We start from the raw sequence: 25,799 nt of genomic DNA, 5'->3' as shown, positions 1-25,799 counted from the left end.
TGTGCTTTCTAGTGTTTTTAAATAAGAATGTGTTCTATTTCATCAAAAGAATTTTCTGCATTTATTGAGCCTGGAGCAAGCACAAGGATCAAGCCCAGGGTGGTGAGGAATCCACAAGTAACAGAGGCCTCAGAGTAGAAAGCCAGTGACACAGCCCCTATCCCCCAGCACAAGAAGTTTGAAACAGTGACCCTTGTACCCCAGGAGCAGACCTCAACTTTTAAATAATAAATAAGCCACAATATGAGTAAGAAACAGAAAGGGCTCTTACCATTGAGAGCTTCTGTGTGAACAGGGAAGAGCAAAACACAAACTCAAATGAGGACAATACTCTCAATTTTGAAGGAGTAGTTTTCTTCCTTCAATTTTTGTGTTTCCTTTTCCAAGGTGTTCACTCCTTTTTCATAATTCTCTCACATAATTCTCATTTCTTTTCCCAATTTTTCTTGTCTCTCTTACTAGTTTTTCTTTTTAAATATTTTTGAGTTCTTCCAAGAGAACCTCATGGGCTTGGGACCAATTCATATTCCTCTTTGAGGTTCCACCTTTGGGCATTTTGCCATTGTTGTCCTCCTATGAGTTTTTATTTTGACCTTCCCTGTTGCCATAGTTTTTTGTGCTCAGTGCCCTTTATGTTTTTTTAATCATTTTAATCCTTTTTTGTGACTTTTAAAAGTTGAGCTCTGGGGCAGCTAGGTGGCACGGTGGATAGAGCACCGGCCCTGGAGTCAGAAGTACCTGAGTTCAAATCCGGCCTCAGACACTTAACACTTACTAGCTGTGTGACCCTGGGCAAGTCACTTAACCCCAATTGCCTCACACACACACAAAAAAAAGTTAAGGTCTACTCCTAGTGTACTGGGGGTACTATCTTAAACTTCTTGTGCTCAGGACCAGGAGCCTGGTTACTGGCTTACTGTGCTGATACCTCTGGGGCTGGTGGCTTTGTTACCATACTAGAGTGACCCAGCCTAATCACACCACTTGTGCTCTGGTTTCCAGGGCTAGAGACCTCATAGCTAATCTGCTGTGCCACTGGCCTGACGACCAAGAATCTTGGGGTATCAGTTGCTGATCTGTGCTGTGGATAAGAACATCCCACTGGCTTGCCTTGCCACTGCCTGTGATGAGTTGTACTCCCCTTTTACCCAAGTAAGACAGACCTTTTCTGAAGTCCTTCTTTGTTATCATGGGATGCAAATGTGTTTCACTCAATCTTTTCCTGGGTTCTGGCACTCCAGAATTTTAGAGGCTTGATTTAACATTTTTTTCAGAGGGAAACTGTGGAGAGCTCAGGCAACTTTCTGTTTTTTCTTCAACATCTTGGTCCCCCCCCCAACCCTTAAAAGTGATTTATAACAAATATTTAAAGAATCCATAACTGTATACAGTCTATAGAGTTATCAAATGGTGCCCGGTTCTGCACACAGTGCCAACAAAGAGTCCACTTTTATCTCTTTCTGACCAGTTGTCTCACGTTTAACATCCCTGACTGAGAGCTGAATCTGCTGCAACTGCTGCTGTTATAGCCACTTTCTGGTCATTTTGATGGTATTGGTGGAACTGAGAACTTGTACCACCATTCTAGAAAATAACTTAAATTGAGTGTAAAATGTTACTGAATTGTACATATCTTTTTGCCAAGTTATATAATTAGTAAACCTATACACTAAAAAGAAAAAACAAGAGGAAACAGATCTCCAGGGAAAAAGATAATTTATTATAACTCTTGTTAATGTAGTCACATACTGGATACTAAGGGTGTATGCTCTTCAAAACATGAAGAAAAGTAAATATTATCATATCATATTTAATGATTAAAAGGGCAGTTACAGAGGAAAATTGAAAAACCTCTATGAACTATTATAGATAGAAGTGAGGAGAATTAAGAGAATTCAGATAATGAAATCCACATTACAGGGGAAAGATAAAACAGTGATAAACTCCATGAAAAATGACAAGTCCCAAAGAATAAAAATGGAACAAGTCACTCACCTACTTATAGAAATTTGATGAACATAAAATATAATTTTAAAAAGAGAAACAAGTAGAAAGCAATAGAAAACAGGATAGAAAGGGGAAAATGAGAGAGGAACAGAGGGGAGGCAAAATGAGGGGAAGGAAAAATAAGGGAAGAGTGACATGGATATGGTGACAGAAAAAGAGATAGAAGGTTTCCAGGGGAGAAAGAAAGAAAGGGGCAGAAGTTAATCAAGGTTGGGGTGATAAAATACACAAAATGAATATCAATCCCCTGTGACAGAATTCCTAGAAGGGCTTTCTGCTATAGGCTATTAGAGGATCTAAATTCAAAATCTTACTTTAGTTCTTATGTGCTCATGAGGATGTTATCTAATCTTTCTCTTTTTATTTTCCTTTACTGCAAAATTAGCTTGATCTGGATGGCCTCTAAAGTCCTCTACAGTACTAAATTTATGATCTTCCATCAGATAGCCCTTTGAATCCTTGAAGTTAGTGACCACATAGGATCATAGATTTGTACCAAAAAGTATTATCTTCATTCATATTTTTTTAACTGATAGTCTAATGCACTGAGTCTTGATTTTCTCTTCTTCCTGGTAACTCTCTTATGGAGTCACTCCATTGTCTGAGTGTGGTTCTCAAAAACAGCATCTGGAAGTGAACAAAAAACTCAGAACATGCTCTGATTAGGACAGCAGATAGTAAGACAATCAAATCTCTCATTCTGAATATGCTAATTTTGGTAATGAAGCCTACAATAAATTTTCTTTCTTTCTTTTTATTATTATAGAATTTTATTTTCCAAATTACATGTAAAAGCATATTTTGACATCAATTTCTCTTTTAAACTTTGTGTTCCAAATTCTCTTCCTCCCTCCCTTCCCACCCCCACCCCAAGAACTCAAGCAATTCAATATCAGTTATACATGAGTAGTCATGTAAAAGAACTCTACATTACCTAGATTGTGAGAGAACACATCAACAACTGATGCTGAACTTATAGGCAATAAAACCTACTATGTTTTTATTTCACTAGGAATACTATTGTGTATTGACAGGAGAACACAAACACAGTGAAAAATTATTGTACCATAAAAAACAATGAAATTTATAGTCATGGAGAAAACTAGGAAGGCCTCTATGAACTAATGCAAAGAGAAATGAAGAGAAATAGTAGGACAATTTAGTTACTGAACACCACGTCATTGCAGGAGAAATAGCTTTTGAAGTACTTTAAAACTCTGTTAGTTACGTGATAAATGACAAATCCCAAAGAATGAAGATGAAACAAGTTACTCACCTCCTGCTAGAGAGACAATGTACTCAAGCTATAATGAGAAAAAAGGAGGGATTAGGACCTTCATTATCATTATTATGACTTATTAATCCATAAATGTTTTACGCTTTCTGAAGCTTTGTTGGAAAAATCTATTAACATTATATATATATTTGATGAAGCAAATAATTGATTTTAAAAATCAATCAAGAAAGGTAGAAGAAAATGGGGAAAAATGAAAGCTACACAAGAGAATTATGAAAAAATAATCAATAGCTTGGAAAAGGAAGCAAAAAGATTGACTGAAGAAAACAATTCCTTAAAACATTCATTTGGCCAAATGGAAAAGGTGGTTCAAAAGCTTACTGAAGAAAACAATGCCTTAAAAATTCATATTGGACAGATGGAACCTAATGATTCAATGAGACACCAGGAATCAATCAAACAGAATCCAAAGAAGAAAAAAATAGAAGAAAATCTGAAATATCTCTTCAGAAAGACAACTGACATGGAAAATAGATCCAGGAGAGATAATTTGTGAATTATTCAACTACATGAAAGCCATGATCAGAACAAAATATTCTAGACACCACATTCCAGGAAATTATCCAGGAGAACAGCCCTGATATTGTAGAGTCAGAGGATAAAATTATCAATGAAAGAATCCAAGAATCACGTCCTAAAAGAGACCCCAAAAGGAAAACTCCAAGGAATATTGTAGCCAAATTTCAGAATTATCAGGTGAAGGAGAAAACACTGAAAGCAGCCAGAAAGAAATAACTTAAACATCATGGAGTCACAGTCAGGATTGCTTGGGACCTGGCAGCTTCAATATTAAAGTATCACAAGGCTTGGAATATGATATTGTGGAAGGCAAAGGAGCTTGGATTGCAACCAAGAATCTGCTACCCAACCAAACTGAGCATTCGCTTTCAGCAGAAAAACAATTCAATGAAATAGGTGATGTTCAAGGTTTCCTGATGAACATACCAGAACTGAATATAAAATTTGATCATAACATACAAGATTCAAGAGAAGTATAAAAAGGTAAATGGGGGACATGTTATTCAATAAGGTTAAACTGTTTACATCCCTAAACAGGAAGATAAAACTTATAACTCTTGAGAATTGTATCTATAATTGGGCAGACAGGACTATATATAGAGGGTATAAGTATAAATTGACTTTGATGTGATGATATAAAGAAAACTAAGGGGATAAAAAAGAGGAGTATATGGGGAGAAGAAGAAAGGGGAAGTGGAATGGTGTTAATTACATCATATGAAGAGGTGCAAAACACCTATTACAATAGAGGGAAAGAAAGGAGGGGTGAGAATTGTTTCAACCTTACTCTCATTAGATTTGGTTCAAAGAGGGAATAACATATGTGCTCATTTGGATAAACCAATTTAGCTCATTCTTTAGGGAAGTAAAACGGTAAGGGGAAAGAGGGGGCCACTGATAGAAGGGAGGGCAGAAGCAGGGGAGAAAAGGATAAAGAAAAGGGAGGAGGGCTGACAAAAGGGAGGGCAAATTGTGTGAAGCAGGTGTCAGAGGCAAAATGCTGGTGACAAGAAATAGGGTGAACGAAGGGGGGAAAAGAACAAAGGGGGTAAATAAGATGGTGAGAAAAAGACAGGAATAATAACTGTGAATGTGAATGGGATGAACTCTGCTTTAAACTGAAGCAAATGGCAGAGTGGATTAAAAATGAGAATCCTATGATATGTTGTTCATAAGAAACACATTTGAAGCAGAGAGATACACACAGAGTAAAGGTAAAAGGTTGGAACAGAATATATTATGCTTCAGCTGAAGTAAAAAAGGCAGGGGTAGCAATCCTTATTTCAGACAAAGCCAAGGCAAAAATAGTTCTAATTAAAAGAGATAAAGAAAGAAACTATATCTTGCTAAAAGGTACTATATCTAATGAAGTAATATCAATACTAAACATGTATGTGTCAAGTAGTATAGTATACAAATAGTAAATGCATCCTTCTCAGATCATGATGCAATAAGAATTACATTTAATAAAGAGCCATTGAAAGGTAGACTCAAAATTAATTGGAAACTAAATAATCTCATCCTAAAGAATGAGGGGGTCAAACAACAAATCATAGAAACAATAACTTCATCCAAGAGAACAACAATAATGAGAAAACATACCAAAACCTATGGGATGCAGCTAAAGAAGTGCTTAAGGGAAATTTTATATTTCTAATTGCTTACATGAATAAGAAGGGGGGAATAGTACAAAGGGGGTAAATAGAATGGAGGGAAATAGACAGCTAGTAATAATAACTGTGAATGTGAATGGGATGAAATCTGCGAATAGCAGAGTGGATTAAAAACCAGAATCCTACAATATGTTGTTTACAAGAAACACATTTGAAGCAGAGAGATAGACACAGAGTAAAGGTAAAAGGCTGCTTCAGCTAAAGTAAAAAAAAAGCAGGGGTAGCAATCCTTATCTCAGACAAAGCAAAGACAAAAATAGATCTAATTAAAAGAAATAAAGAAGGAAACTACATCTTGCTAAAAGGTACTATGGATAATGAAGTATTATCAATACTAAACATGTGTTGGGAAGCTAGGTGGCACAGTGGATAGAGCACCGGCCCTGGAGTCAGGAGTACCTGAGGTCAAATCTGGCCTCAGACACTTGACACTTACTAGCTGTGTGACCCTGGGCAAGTCACTTAACCCCAATTACCTCACTAAAAAAAATAATAAAAATAATGCTAAATATGTATGTGACAAGTGGTGTGGCATCCAAATTCTTAGAGAAGTTAAATGAGTTACAAGAGGAAATAGACAGCAAAACTATACCAGTGGGGGATCTGAATATTCCCCTCTCAGAATTAGATAAATCTAGCCACAAAATAAATAAGAAAGAAGTTAAAGATGTGAATAGAATATTAGAAAAGTTAGATATGATAGAAGTCTGGAGAAAACTGAATGGGGATAAAAAGGAATATACCTTTTTCTCAGCAGTACATGGCTCATATTCAAAAATTTACCATGTATTAGGGCACAAAAATCTCATAGTCAAATGTAGAAAGGCAGAAATAGTAAATGCATACTTCTCAGATCATGATGCAAGAAAATTACATGTAATAAAGAGCCATGGAATGGTAGACTGAAACTTAATTGGGAGCTAAATAATTTCATCCTAAAGAATGACTGTGCCAAACAACAAGCCATAGAAGCAATCAATAACTTCATCCAAGACAATGACAATAATGAGACAACAAACCAAAATCTATGAGATACAGCCAAAGCAGTGCTTAGGGAAAATTGTATATCTCTAACTGCATACATCAATAAAAAAGAGAAAGATGAGGTCAATGAATTGGGCATGGTCCTTAAAAAGCTAGAAAAAGAACAAATTAAAAATCCCCAATTAAATACTAAATTAGAAATCCTGAAAAGTAAAGGAGAAATTAAGAAAATTGAAAGCAAGAAAACTATAGAATTAATCAAGAAAATTAAGAGCTAGTTTTATGAGAAAACCAATAAAATAGATAAACCACTGGTTAATTTGATTTAAAAAAAAAAGAATGAAGAAAACCAAATTACCAGTATCAAAAATTAAAGGGTTGATTAAACTACCAATGAAGGGGAAATTAAAGCAATAATTAGCAACTATTTTGCCCAACTGTATGCCAATAAATTTGACAATCTAAATGAAATGGATAAATATTTACAAAAATACAAACTTCCCAGGTTAACTGAAGAGGAATACAAATCCTTGAATAAGCCCATATCAGAAAAAGAATTTGAACATGCCATTAATGAACTCCCTAAGAAAATAATCTCCAGGGCCAGATGGGATTTCAAGTGAATTCTACCAAACATTTAAAGAACAATTAATTCCAATAGTATTCAAGTTATGTGGAAAAATAGATGAAGAAGGAGTTCTACCAAATTCCTTTTATGACACAAATGTGGTGTTGATTCTTTTTTTTTTTAATTTATTTGTTTTCAACCTTTGTTTAGATAAGATTTCCCCCCTAGACAGCAGGTAATCTGATATAGGTTTTATATATATATATATATATATATATATATATACATATATATATATATATATATATATATATACATACATATATATATATATATATATATGTATGTATATATGTATGTATATATGTATATATGTATATATGTATATATGTGTATATATACACATATATGTATATATACACATATATAATACATATATACACATATATATGATACATATATGTATACGTAAATGTAAACATATACATATACATATACATATATAATATATGTATATAATAACATTAAACATATTTCTGCATTAGTCATGTTATACAAGAAGAATCAGAGCAAGAAGGAAAAACCTCAAAAAAAGAAAAACAACAGCACCAAAAACAAAAGAAAGAGTATGGTCCAATCAGCATCCATATACCACGGTTCCTTTTTTTCTTTTTTCTGTATTTGGAGAGCCTTTTTCATCATGAGTCCTTGGGAACTTTCTTGTACCATTGGATTGGTGAGAAGAATCTAATCTATCACAGTTGAATGTTGGTGATACTGTGCACAATGTTCTCCTGGTTCTGCTCATCTCACTCATCATCAGCCCATGCAAGACCCTCCAGGTTTCTCTGAACTCCTCCTGCTCATCGTTTCTGACAGCACAATAGTATTCCATTGCATTCATATACCACAACTTGTCCAGCCATTCCAGAATTGATGGGCATCCCATCAACTTCCAATTCCTTGCCGCCACAAAAAGAGTAGCTATAAATATTTTTGTACATGTGGGTCCTTTTCCCTTTTCCATGATCTCTTTGGGGAAAAGACCCAAAAGTGGTATTGCTAAGCCAAAGGGTATGCACAGCTTTATAGCCCTTTGGGCATAATTCCAAATTGCTCTCCAGAATAGTTGGATCAGTTCACAGCTCCATATGGTGTTGATTCTTAACCATATAGAGCCAAAACAGAGACAGAAAATTATAGACCAATTTCCCTAATAATATTGATGCAAAAATCTTAAATAAGATGTTAGCAAGGAGATTACAGCAAGTAATAACCAGGATAATACCCTATGACCAGGTGGGATTTATACCAGGAATAGAGGGCTGGTTCAACATTGGTAAAACTATTAACATGATCAACCACTTCAATAAGAAAACCAACAAAAATCATATGATTATCTCAATAGATTCAGAGAAAGCTTTTGGCAAAATATAGCACCCATTCTTCATAAAAATACTAGACAGCTTAGGAATAGGTAGTACTTTCCTTAAAATAATAAGCTGTATGGGGGGCTGCTAGGTGGCACAATGGATAGAGCACAGGCCATGGGGTTAGGAAGAGCTGAGTTCAATTCCAGCTTTAGACACTTGACACTTACTAGCTGTGTGACCTTGGGCAAGTCACTTAACCCTCATTGCCCTGCCAAAATAAAACAAAACAAAATAATAAGCAGTATCTACCTAAAACTATTAGCAAGCATTATATGTAATGGAGATAAGTTAGAGGCATTCCCAATAAGATCAGGCGTGAAATGGACAGGGATGTCCATTATTACTCTATTATTCAATATTTTACTGGAAATGTTAGCTTTAGCAATCAGAGAATAAAAAAGAATTAAACGAATTAGAATGGACAAGGAGGAAACAAAACTATCACTCTTTGAAGATGATATGGTATACTTAGACAATCCTAGAGAATCAACTCAAAAATTACTTGAAACAATTAACTACTTTAGCAAAGTAGCAGGATATAAAATAAATCTACATAAATCATCAGCATTTCTATACATGCCAACAAAGTCCAGGAGCAAGAAATAGAAAGAGAAATTCCATTTAAAATGATTGTCAACAATATAAAATACTTGGGAGTCTACCTGCCAAGACAAGCCCAGGAATTCTATGAATACAATTGCAAAACTCTTTTCACACAAATCAAATTAGAACTAAATAATTGGAAAACTATCAATTGTTCATGGACAGGCTGAGCTAATATAATAAAAATGACAATTTTGCCTAAATTAATTTACTTATTCAGTGCCATACCAATCACATTATCTAAAATTATTTTATAGAGCTAGAAAAAATTATAATCCTTTCAGATTTGTGGAAAGGAGAATAGTTTGTGACCAAATTAAAGATAGAGAATAGTATGAATCGCAAAATGGATGATTTTGATTACATTAAATTAAAAAGGTTTTGTACAAACAGAAGCAATGCATCCAAAACTAAAAGGGAGACAGAAAACTGCAAAAGAATTTTTATAGTCAGATAAAGGCCTCATTTCTAAAATATATTGAGAACCAAATCAAATGTATAAGAATCCAAGTCATTCCCCAATTAAGAAATGGTTAAAGGATAAGAACAGGAAGTTTTCTGAAGAAGAAATCAAATTTATCTAATGTCATAGGAAAAAATGCTCTAAATCACTATTAATTATTAAAATGCAAATTAAAACAACTCTGAGGTACCACCTGACACCTATCATATTGGCTAATATGACAAAAAAGGAAAATAATAAATGTTGGAGAAGCTGTGGAAAAATTGGAACACTAATGCATTGTTAGTGGAGTTGTGAACTGATCCAACCATACTGGACTGCAGTTTGGTACTATGCCAAAGGGCTATAAAGCTGTGCATACCCTTTGACCCAGCAATACCACTTTTGGGTCTTTTTCCCAAAGAGATCATAGAAAAGGGAAAATGACCCACATGTACAAAAATATTTATAGCTGCTCTTTTTTTGTGGTGGCAAGGAATTGGATATTGAGGGGATGCCCATCAATTAGGGAATGGCTAAACAATTTGTGGCATATGAATGATGAAGAGATTATGAGCAGGCAGATTTCAAAGAAACTTCAAAGGACTTGTATGAACTGATGATTAGTGAGATGAGCAAAACCAGGAGATCATTGTATACAGTATCAACAACATTGTGTGTTGATCAAGTGTGATAGACTTGACTCTTCTCAGCAATACAGTGGTCCAAGATTGTTCCAAAGGACTCACGATAGAAAATGCTCTCCAAATCCAGAAGAAAAAGAAAAAAAAACTGTTGAATCTGGATGCAGATTGAACCATAATATTTCTATTGCTTTTGTTGTTGTTTTCTTTTTTGAATTTTTTCCTTTTTGCGCTCATACTTCTCTCATTACATGACTAATACAGAAATATGTTTAATGTGATTGTATCAGATTACTTGCTGTCTTGAGGAGGGGGGAGGGAGAAAAATTTGAAACAAGAAATATTATAAAAACAAATGTTGAAAACTATCTCTACGTGTAATTGGGAAATAATAGAATTTTTATATAAAAAAAAAGAAAAGAAAAAAAAGAGGACTTATGGGTATTGGTGATGAAAAGACCTGAACTGAATGGTAAATTTGATTTTCAAATACAAGACCCTAGAGAACCATAAAAAATTGGAGTTGGGGTCATACCTGGGGTTGTGCAGGGGGTGACTATTTTGTGTCTGAGGCTGGGTTTTGGCTGGGATCCCCTTGGGTCCAGGGGGGATGCTTTGTCCACTGTGTCACCTAACTGCCCCATGATGACATCTTCAGGGTTAAATTGAAGGGTGAGGGGAATGTACTGAAGGAGGGGGAAGGAAGAGGTAGCATGGGATGAAATCCTACATGAAAGAAACAGAAAAGGGCTTATGGAGTGGGGGAAGAGATGGGGGAGGAACAGGGCAGTAAATGAATTTTACATTCATCAGAAAAGGCTCAAAGACCTTAAACTAATCAGAGTTGCCTCAAGTAGGGATTCACACACACACACACACACACACACACACACACACACACACACACACACACACACACAGGCACGCACACACACCCAACTGGGTGGAGTAATATATTTAATCTGCACAGTAAATTAGCCTAACACTCATCAAATTTGGCTAAAGACCTCAATCTCATCATAATTGGCTCAAGGAGGGAATAACATACATACTCAATTGGGTGAAGTAATCTCTCTAACCCTGCAGGAAAATAGGAGAACTGGGAGGACATTGTGCACAGCACAATACAGCAGTATTGTTCAATGAGCAATTGTGAATGACTTAACTACTTTTAGCAATAAAATGATCCAAGACAATCCCAAGGGACTGATGATGAAACATACTATCCATCCCCATAGAAAGAACTGATAAAAAGAGCACTTGTGGATTGTACATTTATAACCTGGTTGCTGTCTTATGGAGAGGGGAGGAAAGGGAAGAAGGGAGAAAAATTTGGAGCTCTAAATCTTATGAAAATGAATGTTGAAAACTACCCATACATGTAACTAGAAAAGATAAAATAAATATTTGTTGCAAAAAAATTAATTAATTAAAAAGTGATTGGGCTAGGGAAAGACAGAAACTGTGTGGAGCTCCCTAAACTATATCTCCACAAACCTGCAAATAATGCCATGAGACAATTCGTGGAGCAGCAGAAAATCACAAAAGGATAGGAGGAGATCATTTGCCAGCTTTAGAAGGGTGACAGGAAGGGTCTGTGTACTCACCCTGGTGAGAGTGGAGCCAGCACAAATATAGCCCCAGAGAGGCCACACCTCCGAAGCCTCAGAATCATTAGTGTCAGCAGCTACTGCTGAAACTCAGCTCATGGATAGTTGAGGGGGTCCAGCGGTGGGCCAAGGGGAGAGAGCAGGGGTCTTTGTGAATGCTGAGGTGGAATATTGTTGTGTTGCCCTCACTGGGAAGCAGGAAGCAGGCTTGAGTGGTGATAGCCCAGTGGGGGAGGGGCACAGGCTTGCCAAGCTTGCAGCCACAGCTGAACAGAAAACTGTTTCTATGTTAAAAAGCAAGCAGGCCAGTGATTACTTACAGACCAGAGCACAGGCCAGGCAAGCTGAGAATGTGCCTCTCCTTAAATCTTAACACTTGGGAAACCCTGAAGCCTGGGACATTGCATCCTAGAAGCAGTGCCCCACTTTAAGAAGGAGGTAAAAGTCAAGAAATAGGCTAGGAAATTGAGTAGACAGAAAAGAATCAAAAGTTTATTTGGTGACAAAGTAGATCAAAATACACCCTCAGGAGCAGCTAGGTGACACAGTGGATAGAGCACAGGCCCTGGAGTCAGGAGGACCTGAGTTCAAATCTGGCCTCAGACACTTAACACTTACTAGCTGTGTGACCCTAGGCAAGTCATTTAACCCCAATTGCCTCACCAAAAAAAAATACAACCTCAGAAGAAGATAACAAAGTCAAAGCACCTACATTCAAAACTTCCAAGGAAAATATGAGTTGTTCTCAGGCCATGGAAGTCCTCAAAAAGGACTTTGAAGATAAAGTAATAGAGGAAGAGGAAAAAATAGAAAGAGAAATGAGCGTGACACAGGAAAGTCATAAAAAAAGTCACCAGTTTGAAAAGCCAAAAACAAAAGCTCTTTGAAGAAAATAATTGCTTAAGAATTAGGATTGAGCATCACCACAATATTTGTGTCATAAAAAGAATTTGGTATAACTCCACTTATTTTTCCAAATAATTTGTATAGTATTGGAATTAATTTTTCTTTAAATGTTTGGTAGAATTCACTTGTAAACCCATTTTGTCCTATTACCATAATCAACCACAACAATAACAAAACTACCCCAAATCATGTGATTAATTCAATAGATGCAGAGAAAGCTTTTGACAAAATACAACATTCATTCCTATTAAAAACACTAGAGAACATAGGAATAGGTGGAGCCTTCTTTAAAATAATAAGCAACATCTAACTAAAACCACCCGCAAACATGATATGTAATGGTGATAAGTTAAAGGCATTCCCAATAAGATCAGGGATGAAACAGGGATGTCCACTATCACTTCTATTATTTAATATTGGACTAAAAATGTTAGCTTTAGCAATAAGAGAAGGAAAAGGAACTCAAAGAATTAGAATAGGCAAGGAGGCAGCAAAACTTTCACTCTATATACTTGGAGAATTCTAAAGAATCCTAAAAAATCAGCTAAAAATATAATTGAAACAATTAACAACTTTAGCAAAATTGCAGGATATAAAATAAACTCACAGAAATCATCATCATTTCTATACATGACCAAGAAATCTCAGCAGCAAGAGATAGAAAGAGAAATTCCATTTAAAGTGACTGTAGACAATATAAAATTCTGGGGAATCTACCTGCCAAGACAAACCCAGGAACTCTATGAACACAATTACAAAACACTTCTCACACAAATAATATCAGATCGAAATAACTGGAAAAATATCAATTGCTCATGGATAGGCCAAGCTAATACAATGAAATTGATAATTCTACCTAAATTAATTTACTTATTCAGTGCCATACCAGTCAGACTACCTGAAATTTATAGAGTTCAAAAAAAATAATAATAACAAAATTCATCTGGAAGAAGAAAAGGTCAGGAATATCAAGGGAATTAATGAAAAAAAAAATGCACAGGAAGTTGGGCTAGTTGTACCAAATCTAAAGCTATACTATAAAGTGGCAGTCATCAAAACTATTTGGTACTATCTAAGAAATAGAGTGGTAGATCAATGGAATAGGTTAGGCAGAGGAGACACAATATTAAATGACTATAGTAATCTTCTGTTTGATAAACCCAAAGACTCCAGCTTCTAGGATAGGAACTCAGTGTTTGAAAAAAACTGCTGGGAAAACTGGAAGATTGTATGGCAGAAACTAGGCATAGACCAACATCTTACACCATATACCAAAATAAGGTCAAAATAAGTACATGATTTAGACATAAAGGATGATACCATAGGTTAATTAGAAGAGGAAGGAGTATTTTATCTCTCAGTTCTGTGGAGAGAAAAAAAATTATGTTCAAACAAGGGAGAATATCATGAAATGCAAAATTAATTATTTTGTTTACATTGAATTTTAAAAGTTTTTCTACAAACAGAAGCAATGCAGTCAAAATTAGATGGGAGACAGAAAACTGGGAAACAATTTTTCCACCCAGTACTACTGATAAAGGCCTCATTTCTAAATTATATAGGGAACTAAATCAAATTTATAAGAATATAAGTCATTTCCCAGTGGAGAATTGGTCAAAGGATATGAATACAAAGTTTTCATATAAAGAAATCAAAGCTATCTATTGCCATATGAAAAAATGCTCTAAATCACTATTGATCAGAGAAATAAAAATTAAAACAACTCTGAGGTACCACCTCACACGTATCAGATTGGCTAATATGACAAAAAAAGGAAAATAATAAATGTTGGAGAAGCTGCAGAAAAATTGAAAGACTAATGCATTGTAGGTGGAGCTGTGAACTGATCCAACCATTCTGGAGATCAATTTGGAACTATGCCTGAAGGGTTATAGGACTGTACATACCCTTTGACCAAGTAATACCACTACTAATTCTGTATCCCAAAGAGATCATAGTAGAGGGAAAAGGACTCACATGTACAAAAATATTTATAATAGCTCTCTCTGTGGTGGCAAAGAATTGGAAATTGAGGGAATGCCCATCAATTGGGGAATGTATAAACAAGTTGTGGTATATAAATGTAATGGAATACTATTGTGCTAAAAGAAACAAAGAGCAAGAGGATTTCAGAGAAACCTGGAAGGACTTATATGAACTGATTCTGAGCAAAATGAGCAGAACCAGGAAAACATTGTACACAGAAACAGCAACATTCTGTGATGATCAACTATAATAGACTTGGCTTTTCTCAGCAGTGCCATGATACAAAACAATTTCAAAGGACTCATGATAGAAAATGTTCTCCATATCCAGAAAAAAGAACTGTGGATTCTGAATGCAGATTGAACAATACTGTTTATACCTCTTGGTTGGTTTTTTTTCTCTTTTATGAGGTTTTTCCCTTGTGTTCTGCTTCTTCTTTCACAATATGACTAATACAGAAATATTTTTAATGTGATTGAACATATATAACCTATATCAGATTTCTTTATGTCTTGGGGGAGGGGAGAGGTAAGGGAGAATGGGAGAAAAATCTGGAATGTAAAATCCTATGAAAACAAATATTGAAAAATATCTTTACATGTAACTGGAAAATAATAAAATAATTTTATGATTAAAAAAGATTTAGGATTGAACAAATGGAAGCTAATGACTTTATGAGAAATCAAGACACAATAAATAAAAACCAAAAGAATGAAATAATAGAAGGCAAGGTTAAATATCTCCTTGGAAAAATAGCTGACCTGGAAAATGGATCCAGGAGAGATCATTTGAAAATTATTGGACTATCTGAAAAAACATGATCAAGGAAAGAGCTTAGACATTATCTCCCAGGAAATTGTCAGGGAAAATTGCCCTGATATTCTAGAAGCAGAAGGTAAAATAGAAATTGATAGAATCCACTGACCACCTCCTGTAAGAGATCCCAAAATGAAAACTCCCAGAAATATTATATCCAAATTCCAGATCTCCTAGTTCAAGGAGAAAATATTGCAAGCAGCCAGAAAGAAACAATTCAAATACTGTGGAGCCACAATCAGGACAACAAAAAATATAGGAGCTTCTAAGTTAAATGATTAGAGGGCATTGAATATGATATTATGGAGGACAAAAGAACTGGGATTACAACCAAGAATCAGCTACCCAGGAAAACTGATTAAAATACTTCAAGGGAAAAAATGAGACTTCAATGAACAAGAGTTCTTTCAGGTATTCATGATGAAAAGAACTGAACTTAATACACAACTTGACTTTCAAAGACAAGACCCTAGAGAAGCATAAAAATGTAAATAGGAAAAAGAAATCATGAAGGATGTTGAAAGTTTAAACTGTTTGCATTACTACATGGGAAGATGATACTTTGAGTTCATAAGAACTTTCTCAGTATCAAGGCAGCTGAATGGAATATATTTAGACAGAGGGCACAGGTGTGAATTGAGTATGAAGGGATGATATATGTAAAGTATTTATTTTTTGTTTATATTTTTTGTCGGGTGGTCAGGATGGGGTGACTTATGTCTGAGGCCAGAATTGGGTTCATGGCCTCCTGTGTATAGGGCTGGTGCTTTGTCCACTGTGTCACCTGGCTGCCCCATGATGATATCTTTTTTGTTTTGTTTTGTTTTTGTTTTTGTTTTTTTGCAGGGCAATTGGGGTTAAGTGACTTGCCCAAGGTCACACAGCCAGTAAGTGTCAAGTGTCTGAGGCCGGATTTGAACTCAGGAAGTCCTGAGTCCAGGGCCGGTGCTTTATCCACTGTGCCACATAGCCGCCCCATGATGATATCTTTAAAATAAAATTAAGGATTGAGATGAATGCATTGGGAGAAAGGGAAAGGGAATAAAGGGGAAAGGGAAAGGGGTAAAGTATCTCACATAAAAGAAGCATGAAAAAATTATGGAGTGGAAGGGAAAATTGGGAAGGAGCAGCTGAATGAGTGAGCCTTACTCTCATTAGAATTGGCTCAAAAAGTGAATTACCTACACAATCAAGTGCATATAGTAATATGTCTTGCCCTGTGGGAAAGTGTGAAGGGAAGGGGATAAGAGGGGAGAGGTGAAGGAACAGAGGGCCAATTGGGGGAGGGTTCAGTAAGAAGCAAAACACTTTTGAGGAGGGAGAGGGAGAAAGATGATAGAAAATAGATTAAATATGAAGGGGAGGGACTAGGATGGAGGTCAGTATAGTTAGCAATAGTAACTGCGAAAGAAGTGATAAACAGGATGCTATCAGAAGGATTTATGAAAAATCCAATCCATATACAAAGAAAGAACTGATGGAATCTGAATACAGATTGAAGTATAATTTTTTTTTAGTTCCTCTTTCTAAAGTATTTTTGTCTATTTTCCTTCACAACCTGACCAATGTGGAGATGTTTTATATGACTGCATATGTATAACTTATATTGAATTACTTGTGTTCTTAGGGAGGGGTGGGTAGGAAGGGAGGAAGAGAATTTGGATCATACAATTTTTTAAAAATCAATGTAAAAATTTGTTTTTACATGTAACTTGGGGAAAAATTCTAAATAAGTAAATAAGTACAAATTGTGAGATGAGATTATGATGGAACACTATTGTGTTATAAGAAATGATGAGCAGAATGCTATCAGAAAAAATCTGGAAAAACTTACATGAGCAGATGCAAAGTGAAATGCACTGTATAAAAAATAACAGCAATATTGTGAGATGACCTGCTGTAAAGGACTTTGTAATTTTCAGCAATACAATGGTCCGGCATTGTATTGCTGAAAATTACAAAGTCCTTTACAGCAGGTCATCTCACAATATTGCTGTAACTCTGAAAGACTTAAGAAAAATGCAATCCATCTACAGAGAAAGAACTAATGGTATCCTGAATACAGATTGAAGCATAATTTTTTGTTAGTTCCTTTTTCTAAAGTTTTTTTTTCTATTTTCATTCCTAACCTGAATAATGTAGAAATGTTTTATATGACTACACATATATAATTTATATTGAATTGCTTAAGTTCTTAAAAGGGGATAAGGAGGGAGGCAAAAAGAGAATTTAGAACACAAAGTTTTAAAAATTGATGTTAAAATTTGTTTTTACATGTAATTTGGGGGAAAATATTAAAATTCTAAGACTAAAAAAAATAAAGTATTCTATTTATGTAAAAAAAAGTGAATGGGTTAAAGCCACCCATAAAAAGGAAGCAAATAACAGACTGGATTAAAAACCAGCATCTAAATTTATGTTGGTTATAAGAAAAATGCTTGAACAAAAGGGACACACACACAAAGTAAAGAAAGGAGTTGGAGCAAAATGTATTAGGCTTTACAAAAAGTTTTGTTGTTTCTTTCTTTGTTTAAAGCAATGGTAACAATTATGATCTCAAACAAAACAAAAGTGAAAATAAATCTAATTAAAAGAGATAATTAGGAAAACTAGATTTTGCTAAAAGGCACCATAAATAATAAAATAATGTCAATACTAAATAAGTGGCAGGATATAAAATAAATGCACAAAATTCATCAGAATTTTATATATTACCAACAAAATCCAAAGGGAAGAGATAGAAAAAGAAATTCAGTCTAAGATAACTTCCAAAAATTTAAAATAGTTGGTAGTTGGGCGCAGCTAAGTGGCACAGTGGATAGAACACTGGCCCTGGAGTCAGGAGGCCTGAGTTCAAATCCCGCCTCAGACACTTAACACTTACTAGCTGTGTGACCCTGGGCAAGTCACTTAACCCCAATTGACTCACACAAAAAAATAGTTGGTAGTTTAGTTGCCAAAACAAACTGAGGAGCTATATGAACACAATTATAAAACACTTTGCATACAAATAAAATCACATCTAAATAACGGGGAAAATATTAATTGCTCATGGTTAGGACAAATGAATATAATAAAAATGACCATTCTACCTAAATTAATTTACTTATTCAATGTCATACCAATCAAAATACCAAAAAATTATTTTATAGAGCTAGGAAAAGTAGAAACAAAATTAATTTGGAAGAACAAAAAGTCAAGATTATCAAGGGAATTAATGAAAAAAAAAATGTGAGGGAAGATGGACTAATTGGACCAGATATCCAACTGTATTACAAAGTGGTAATCATGAAAAGAATTGGTATGGCTAAAAAAGAGAGAAGTTGGTCAGTGGAATAGAAAAATACAAAATAGTAAATGACCAACGTAATCTAGCATTTGATAAACCCAAAGATCCAAGCTTTTGGTTCAATGACTCACTATTTAATAAAAACTACTGGTAAAATTGGAACAGTTTGCAGAAATTAGCTATAGCCAACATATCACACCATATGCTAAGATAAAATCAAAATGAGTACATGATTTTGAAATAAACAGTGATATCATATGCAAATTAAGGGAGCAAGAAATATTTTACCTGTCAAATTTACAGATAAGGAAATTGTTTATCAACAAGATGTAGGAAGGATAATACAATGTAAAATAGATACATTTTATGTCAATAAATTAAATAGTTTGTGCACAAAGAAAATCAAAGCAGCCAAAATTATAAGGAAAGCAGAAAACAGTATAAAATTTAAAAGTTTCCCTAATAAAAGCCCCATTCCTCAAATACATAGAGATCTAAGTCAAATTTATAAAAATAGAAGTCATTCCCCAATTGATAAATTGTCAAAGCATATGAACAGGCAGTTTTCAGAAAAGGAAACCAAAGCTCTCTGTACTCATATGAAAAAATGCTCTAAATCACTATCAATTAGAGAAATGCATATTAGAACATCTTGGAAGTACTACCTAACACCTATCAGATTGACTAATATCTTGGTCTCCATAACTCAGTTTTGTGCTGTATTATTTGATTTAATGATTTAATTAATTCACAAGTAGATGTCTTGTCTCCTCAGTGAGATTATAAACTACTTGATAGCTAAACCTAGACTAAAGAGTTGCAAAGATTTGCGATGACTTGATCTTTCATGAGGAAAGTGAGGTCCAGAGATACCTGGCATTGGAACTCAGCTCCTCTAACTCTAAATCTACCCTGTTTTCCACTGTATGACAATGTTAACTGTGCTTTCTATCTGCCCCCAGAAAACCTAAAGCACATCTGGGCACAACCAACACATTAACTTAAAACTGAATAAATTGAGGGCAGGTAGGTGGTGCAGTGGATAGAGCACAGGCCCTGGATTCAGGAGTACCTGAGTTCAAATCTGCTCTCAGACACTTGACACTTACTGGCTGTGTGACCCTGGGCAAGTCACTTAACCCCCATTGCCCCACAAAACAAACAAACAAACAAACAAACAAACAAAAAACTGAATGAATTGAACTAAACTTAAGAGACCTGAGCTGAGATACATCTTATTTAATGAATGCTGGATTCCTAATCCACTGATTAGACCGAAAAGAAAGTCATTCCATCCATTCATTGAAACAATTACAGACAGTAGATGATGCCCTAAAAGTTCACTTTTCATCCTCACCATACAATAGAGATAGTGCCCCAGGAGAAAATAAGGCAAATGAGAAGAAACTTTAAATTGTCTACATATGACTGATGTCTGAATGAAAAGTTCAACTTCTACCAAGCCATTTCTCCTTGAGACAGTGGCTTGACCATTTAATTGAATTCATATGATTATTTTCCACATATCTATTTTAATTTTTCACTCCATACTAGCCTCTCAATCGAAATACAATCGTACATTTTTACTTTGTAAAAAATTCAATGTTATCCCCATATTTCCTTTTTAAATAATAACATTTTATTGAGACTTAAAAAAAAACAACTATCTATTCCCAGACTCCACCTCTGCCAAAATAGAAACTTCCCTTACTGCAAAGAATGACATCTAAGTAAAATAAGTAAACAAATAATCCTGATAAGAAAATGTATGTCTCATTCTGTTCTTTTTGTGCCTCTCTGTTGAAAGAGAAACAGAATTCTCAAAAAAAATGGTGACTTATTTTTGTCTTGGTTCTAGCTTCTTTGCTCTATCTCTATTCATTGAAGACATTTTAATTTCTTCAGTAAGGGAGTACTGCACATTATATGTGTGTGTGTGTGTACACACAAACACATACATGTATATACATATGTGTTTATCTGCATTCATATACATATACACATATATACATACATATGTGTGTGTGTATGTATGTATTTCATTAGAAAGTTTGGCCAAAGTGTGGCTTTATTTCATTACTTTTGGGTATAAGGTATAGTTCTCCAATTGTGAAGTGCATATTGAAAAATGTATAGGATAAAAAAATAAACAACAAAAAATATGTGCTAGATGTAATCAAAGAGCCAATCTCAATTCCAGGCCCCATTTATAAAATGAGAAAAACTTACTGTTGCTCTTATATTTTCCATAAAATTGCTGGAAACACCTGCAACAAAAATATAGATTATAATAGGTTAACTTATTTATAATTTTGGATGAAATTGCTTTATCTCTAGGTCAAATGAACCTAATAACATTTTTCCAACAATCAGAGTCCTAGAAAAGATACAGGGGTTATCTGTATACTAGTATTTATGTGATCTAATTTTCTAGAAACTACCATTTGGTTGACAGATTAAAATCTAAAAGAGATACTTTGCCAAGAATATTATTTCATGTGTATAAATAAGAGATAGTTGCTTCAGTGCCCCAAAACAACCAACCTAAAAATGATAAATACTAATAAAAGCAAAGAAAGGAGGGAGGGAAGGAAGGAAGGAAGGAACAAACTACTACAGCCATGTTCAAATGATTGATATGACAGACAAAATGGGTCCTAGAGCCATTTAGAAATAACTGGAACATAGTAGATTTGTGGATAAATTGTGTTTAGCATCAGCTATGTCAAAATGTTCTCATCTAGGAAGATGCTTTTTTACTAAGATTTTCTCTTAATTCATTGCCAATGAACGCCTAAAGAATTCATAACTGCTAACTAATACACTATGTTAGAATTATTTTCATTTGCTAATAGATCATTAGAGTGTGGAGGAATACTACAGATTATCTCATTCTCTCTCCCCATTTTATACAAGAGGTACCTGACACCGAGTGATGAAGTTTGCTCAAGGTGATAGCAAGTAAGCAGCAGAGAAATGTCAAAATTGCTGACTCCCAACCCCATGCTCTTCCTGCCACACAGCAGTGCCATCACTTTTTTGTAATGGATCAAATACATTAAACTCACCAATTTAGCAAATCATAACCTTTTTAAAAAGTATGCCAATTTGATCTAGAATTTTAGAACCCCTAAAGGAGAAAAGAACAATTTATTCCAAGCAGTGGGTAATACCAGTTCTTCATGGAAGTTTCTGAAATGTTAGTGGATTTCCATCAATGACTTAGAAATTTACTCACCTGAGTAAACAGGTAGTATCAAGAAGAAAAGCTCAAAGAGGGCTTTCTTTATCATTTGGATGAAGAACATTCAGCTTCTGGTAAGTCCCTGGATTGGGTTCTCTATAAGGAAAAAAAAAGAAAGGTAAAAGCCTAACGACAGTTTCTCATTAACAAAATGAGACATTTGTCCAGGCCTCACATATATGAAGGTCTACTAAAAGTAAATTCTTTATTCTTTCATTTCCTATATCAACAATGTTAGGGTTGAAATGCTCACTCTCCCCACCCCATTCCCGACCAGAACCTTCAAGCTAGCATAAGTCATAACTATTCCTCCTCTACTAGCTCAAAGACATAATGATGAGGATGGGACAACTCTCCCCATACAATACCCTGTCATCTCTCCTGGGGAGAGAGATAAGGTAAAGCATTATATGTATCATCATGCCCATGATAAGCCTTGACATTTCCCTCAAAAAAATATAACAATGACAATTTTCCATTTGAGTAAGATTTAGGCAGATGTGCAAACAGAAAGAACAGGGCAGAATGGGAGGGAAGGGGCAGGGTCTCAACTACAAGGCCAGTGACCCACCTCAGAGGGAAAGAGAAATGGGCAAGAAGTAGAAGTGTCTGTCTCTTCCGTGTGTGACACGTAAATACCCTTAAGAAGCCAGTCATAATATTTACTCTTGAGGGATGACCAAGGAGGGGGGTCAGGCTGAAGTCAGGGGGGTGGTGAGCAATGAGGCAACTCGTGCTTTACCCACAGGCCAAGGAATATATCCTTGTGTGAGGCTTTGCCTTCATCAATGTTTATGCCTCAGCAGGAGGTTGAGGGACCAGGGAAAAGGGAATTTAATACTAGAAAATTCAATGGTCTAAACACACTAAGTGTCTTCAGTTGATCCTGATATGGCCTGATAACTAGACTTCTATCATCCTGGTTGCTTCCCTCAGGATGTTAGATTTTTTTTTTTGAGTGAAGAAGCCAGAATTGAAGAGAATAGGAAGGGATCTCAATGGGTTTCACTTCTTCTTTATGCCCTTTTATTCAAGTCTCTCACTCTACATTCAATGTAGGTAAGGGTGAGTTACAGGGAAGGATTCAGGAAGGACATAAAAAAAAGCTAGAAGAAAGTGTCAGGTACATAAAAAAAGGCCACAAACACCCTTTTTCTGTTGTCTCACATGTCACCCCATCTCCTATATTCTTGTCTTTGTTCACTGAAAGATACTCCTTTGTCCTCTTGTCTGTCTTCTGCCTTTGAGGATCCCTAAATTTCTTCACAGCTCAGCTCAACAGCAACCTTATAACAAGAAGCTTTTCCCATCATGCTCCACTCTCTCTAGTTGGCATAAGTGTCCTGCCAATATCTTGTCTTTATTTTCTATGTAAACTTACAAGTATTTCCTTTCTTTCAGTATAATATGCATTCAATGAGGCTGAGAAACTGGTTTGTTTCTGTCTTTCTATCACCAACTTCTTAAACAGTGTCTGGAATATAGTAGGATCTTAATAAAATTTCGATAATTGATTAGATTGATTGATTGAGATAAAAAGTCTTAGAGGATACATTATCGTTGTTTTCAAGCAATGGAAACTGTCCTGCAGTAGAATAAACTGAATTAAAAATTTTAAATAAATATTGACATAGTACATACTCTATGCCAGGCATTGTACTGAAAGCTTTCCTAATACTTTCCCATTTGCTCCTCAAAACAAATCTGGGAGGTAGGTGTCATTACCTTCACTTTACAACAAGAAAGTGAAGTAGATTGAGTTTCAGTGATTTTCCTAGGGTCACACATCTAGTAAGTGAGGCTCGATTTGTACTCAAATGTTCCTAACTCTAGACCCAATTGTGTACTACCTAGGTCTTTCATAAGCAATTAATTTCTTTTTTAAAGACTTTAATTTTTTCTCTGAATTATATGTAAAGAGAATTTTAAACAGTTTTTTAACTTTTAAGTTCCAAATTTTCTCCCTCATCTCTCCTGACCAAGAAGTAAGCAACTTGGCATAGGTTATATAAGTGCAGTCATATAAAACATTTTCATATTAGTCACATTATGAAAGAAGAAACAAAAAAAGAAAAAGGCATGAAAAACATAAAGTGAAATATAGTATGCTTTGATCTGCATTTGGACTTCCTCATTTTTTTTTCCTGAGGAGGTGGATAATATTTTTCATCATGAGTTCTTTGGAATTATCTTAAATCACTGAATTGCTGAGAATAACTGTCATTCACAGTTAAGTTAATTATTGTTCAATATTGTTGTTACTATTTACACTATTCTCCTGGCTCTGCTCACTTTACTTGGTATCAGTTCATGTAAGTCTTTCCAGGTTTTTCTGAAATCATCCTGCTCCTTATTTCTTATAGGACAATAATATTCCATTGCAATCATGTACCACAACTTGTTCAGTCATTCCCCAATTAATAGGCATCTCTTCAGTTTCCAGTTCTTTGCCACCACAAAAAGAGTTGCTATAAATATTTTTAGACAAATAGGTCCTTTTCCTTTTTTTGGAATTCTTTGGGATACAGATATAATAGTGGTATTGCTGGATCAAAGGGTATGCACAGTCTGAGTTTGCTATAGGCATAGTTCTAAATTATGGTTCCCTCAATTAACAACTCCACCAACATTGATTTAGTGTCCCAATTTTTCCACATCCCAACATTTGTCATTTTCCTTTTCTGTCATATTAGTCACTCTGATATGTGTGAGGTAGTACCTCAGGGGTGTTCTAATTTGCATTAACCTAATCAATAGTGATTTAGAACATGTTTTCATATGACAATAGATTGTTTTGATTTCTTTATCTTAAAACAGCCTGTTCATATCCTTGACCATTTATCAGTTGGGGAATGACTTGCATTCTTATAAATTTGACTCAGTTCCTCACATATTTGAGAAACGAGGCCTTTCTCAGAAACAGTTGCTATTGACATTGTTTCCTCATGTTCTGATTTCCTTCTAATCTTGGTTGAATTGGTTTTGTTTCTGCAAAATCTCTTTAATTTAAAATAATTGAAATTATTCATTTTATACCTAATAATGCTCTTTTTCTCTTGCTTGCTCATAAATTCTTCCCTTCCAAATAGATGTGACAGGTGTGAGATTTAAAATTGGCTATTAGAGCATAAATCTACCCTACTTATTCTCTCCTTGCCTTTTAAGCTCACACTCTGGAAGTGGAGTGCTAGCAGGCAGTCTGATGTGCGCAGCAGGCGGACTGGCGTGCGTAGCTCATGCCGTTGGTCTCCTCCCCAAAAGGGTGGTCCTTAAAAAAAAAACTGGCGTCTTTCAGTTATCCTAACCGACTGTTAAAAAACTTTCATATTTTTTTTACCACACAGGTAAACTACTCTTTGCTCTCCTAATTTACCTTTGATATCACCCTTTATGTCTAAATCATGTACACATCATGACCTTATCTTGGTATATGGTTAAGATATTGTTGGTCTATATCTAGTTTCTGCCATACTGTTTTCCAGTTGTCCTAAGAATTTTTGTCAAACTGTGAATTCTTGTCACAAAAGATGGTATCTTTAGAATTTCTCTTTCTATCTCCAATAGCATGGAAGTAATTCATTTCTCAAAAGGTCTTCAAAAGGTAATTACTTCCAAGCAATAGGAGATAGAAAGAAAACTCCCTTACAAAAGTGAAATTCCATCATCAATTTATTCCATGGTTTCAAATCACTATGCCATCCAGGTCAATTACTCTGAATTTTTTCTAGATTATCTATATCCTTTCAAAGAATACAAAGTCTAAAATTGAACAATACCT

The 25,799-nt window shown here is 35.0% G+C and overlaps 1 long non-coding RNA gene across 2 annotated transcripts; it reads right to left on the bottom strand.

Moving 5' to 3' along the window:
* Positions 1-1,814: 1,814 nt before the first annotated feature.
* On the bottom strand, positions 1,815-11,959 carry LOC122739336. Of its 2 annotated transcripts, none has more exons than XR_006354663.1 (3): positions 11,778-11,959; positions 3,284-3,311; positions 1,815-2,634 (listed from the first exon to the last, which is right to left on the bottom strand). It is a non-coding gene; the product is annotated as an uncharacterized LOC122739336 (long non-coding RNA). The 2 variants fall into 2 exon arrangements; XR_006354664.1 differs by lacking the exon at positions 11,778-11,959 and adding an exon at positions 10,706-10,755.
* Positions 11,960-25,799: the final 13,840 nt, after the last annotated feature.

The sequence above is a fragment of the Dromiciops gliroides genome, chromosome 2 (assembly GCF_019393635.1).
Source record: "Dromiciops gliroides isolate mDroGli1 chromosome 2, mDroGli1.pri, whole genome shotgun sequence".
NCBI classification, from domain to species: Eukaryota; Metazoa; Chordata; class Mammalia; order Microbiotheria; family Microbiotheriidae; genus Dromiciops; species Dromiciops gliroides.
The sequence above is the reverse complement of the archived record's forward strand: the minus strand, read 5'-3'. Positions and strand labels throughout refer to the sequence as shown.